The sequence below is a fragment of the Lasioglossum baleicum genome, unplaced genomic scaffold, assembly GCF_051020765.1.
Source record: "Lasioglossum baleicum unplaced genomic scaffold, iyLasBale1 scaffold1710, whole genome shotgun sequence".
In the NCBI taxonomy this organism is placed as follows: Eukaryota; Metazoa; Arthropoda; class Insecta; order Hymenoptera; family Halictidae; genus Lasioglossum; species Lasioglossum baleicum.
The window spans coordinates 25,001-27,500 of record NW_027470769.1 but is presented as its reverse complement, the minus strand read 5'-3'; the positions used below and the strand labels follow the sequence as shown (position 1 = coordinate 27,500).

General features: G+C 49.9%; 1 non-coding gene across 1 annotated transcript; it reads right to left on the bottom strand.

Annotated features, from left to right (window-relative positions):
* Positions 1-1,036: 1,036 nt before the first annotated feature.
* On the bottom strand, positions 1,037-1,191 carry LOC143220902 (5.8S ribosomal RNA). Its single transcript, XR_013011695.1, has one exon. It is a non-coding gene; the product is annotated as a 5.8S ribosomal RNA (ribosomal RNA).
* Between the last annotated feature and the right edge of the window lie 1,309 nt (positions 1,192-2,500).

Here is a 2,500-nt window from a genome sequence, read left to right as displayed (position 1 = left end):
TTCTCTCTACTTCTATATAATTGAACCAAAAACCACGGGGGTACAGAAACGTTGCGCACGAAACGATTTATCATCGATCAAACGCAAAACCAAATTAGAGACACGAGAGAAAGAGAGTAAGATCTCAAGACGCTCATAGGCCGTCATCAATACGATTCAACGCGAACGTGGCGATGGAATGGCAATCGCACAGATTAGCGAGGACACGTCGACGACGGGGAATAATTCCGACCCGATCAAGTACGACGTGCTCATCCCGCACATTGCTGCGCTTTGCTCCGCTGTCCATCGATCATCAAAGCGTTCGCGATAGAACGAGAGATCTCTTTCGTCTCTTCCCTCGAAGACTCGAAAAGGAATGTGTGTTTGTCGAAATCGCCGGCAACGACGACCCTCCGCCGTATGGCAATTATAACGTAGAGTTAAGAAACTCATCCACGCACAGGCATATTCTCTCCCTGGGGCTTAACATTGCCACACCACACACACTCTGTGTGCCACACAGTATTCTTTCTTTCTTTTATAATTTGTGTGTCCATCTCTGTAGTCTCGCGAGACTCTTGTAAATATACCTCTTTCGTATATACGCATCATTTCAGGCGACGTCGGGAGCGCGTTAAATGTTCATGAGTGGAAACGCTTCTTTCCGCAAGGCGAATCGTTTCGCAGAGAAGGTGAGAGATTTGGAGATCCTCGTCGAAGCGGTGCCTTACGGGCGGTCGTATTTTCAATACGACTCACGACACCGTAAAAACACTCACGCAAGTCCGAACGTAAGAAATACCAATCCCTACTTCGCCTCTCGTGGAAACTAGATATATATATATTTGTATGTGTTTATAAGACGCAATGCAAAAATTGGCAATTTTCACAGAACCGCGACAAACGCCGACGAAACGCCCATCATTCGCTCGTACGTAGCATCTTTGCAACCCGACTCCGAAACGCTCTTTGGCGCCCTCCAAAAATATATTTGGAGAGGTAAGCGACGGCGGGGACTTACAAGAGCAACGCAAGCAGTTTATGGTTACGTAAACGACCCTCAGCCAGGCGTGGTCCAGGAATTGTATCCGTGGACCGCAATGTGCGTTCGAAATGTCGATGTTCATGTGTCCTGCAGTTCACACGTTGACGCGCAATTAGCTGCGTTCTTCATCGACCCACGAGCCAAGTGATCCACCGTTCAGGGTAATCGTATATATTTTTGATTTACAAATCAATATATGTATATGTCTCTTGTTCTGCGGTTCGTAAGAACGCATTGTACCTGAACGCTCCAACCAGCGCGCGAAGGAGATTCGTTCAGGCGTCGTTTTAAGGACGACACTATCGTCGTCCGTGGAAACGGAAAAAAAAAACCGTCAGATACGCAACACGTATCCGACGGCCGGGCGAACAGTACATTGAAAAACCGTTAACGTGGAAAACGCGGAGATGAATATATATTCTCTGAAAACGACGGGGATCGTAAGACAACCCGATACTGGATCCAGAGATGTAATAATATTCCTCTCCTCTTCACTTCCATTTCATTTGGAATGATGTGAGAACGGAGGACTTCACAGCCGGCTCTGGCAGCGGTCATTCGTCCCAAGCTCTCGCGATGCGCACTATTGGGCCACACGCACGGAGTAGGGTGTCAGACTCACGACTGCTTTAAAAGCGAGCTTCACGAGCCGGTCCACTTCCCGTATAAAACACATTTCCATAAAATGTTGTGTGTGCTCGAGGCAACGATAAATTCCGATACAAGCGGACTCGCGAGCCGGCTCTGGCCGTAGGCGCGATCCCCGTTCTCGTCCCAAACTCGTCTGCGCGCACTATTGGGCCACACAGAGAGTAGGGTGTCGTCGGGAATAATCGCGCCATAGGCTTTATAGCGAGCGTCACGGCCGGTCCTCTCGGAACACCGTTTTTCGTCGGAACGATATTACCATATTTTTATTTTATTCGACAGATTAGCGGACTCACAGCCGGCTCTGGCAGCGGTCATTCGTCCCAAGCTCTCGCGATGCGCACTATTGGGCCACACGCACGGAGTAGGGTGTCAGACTCACGACTGCTTTACAAAAGCGAGCATCACGAGCCGGTCCGCTCTGGCGAATGTATAATATTATAATAAATATACGTTCCGTCGTCAACGAACACCGCGTGCGGCGCAGCAACGTTTCGTGCTCTTGGTTATACGCGAACCCGATACAAATAGAGAGCGGGACTCACAGTCGGCTCTGGCAGCGGTCATTCGTCCCACGCTCTCGCGGTGCGCACTATTGGGCCACACGCACGGAGTAGGGTGTCAGACTCACGACTGCTTTAAAGGCGAGCATCACGAGCCGGTCCTTCGCGTCTCGTCTATCTTCACGATAGTTCGCGAACGATAACACAAACGCGTGCAACCGCGCGTTTACCACGGGTTACCCTGAGATTTTGTTTGTCCTCTTCGAGACACCGTTTCGAACGGACGACTCCGGACATATACCTACGACACAGAGGCGAAGAC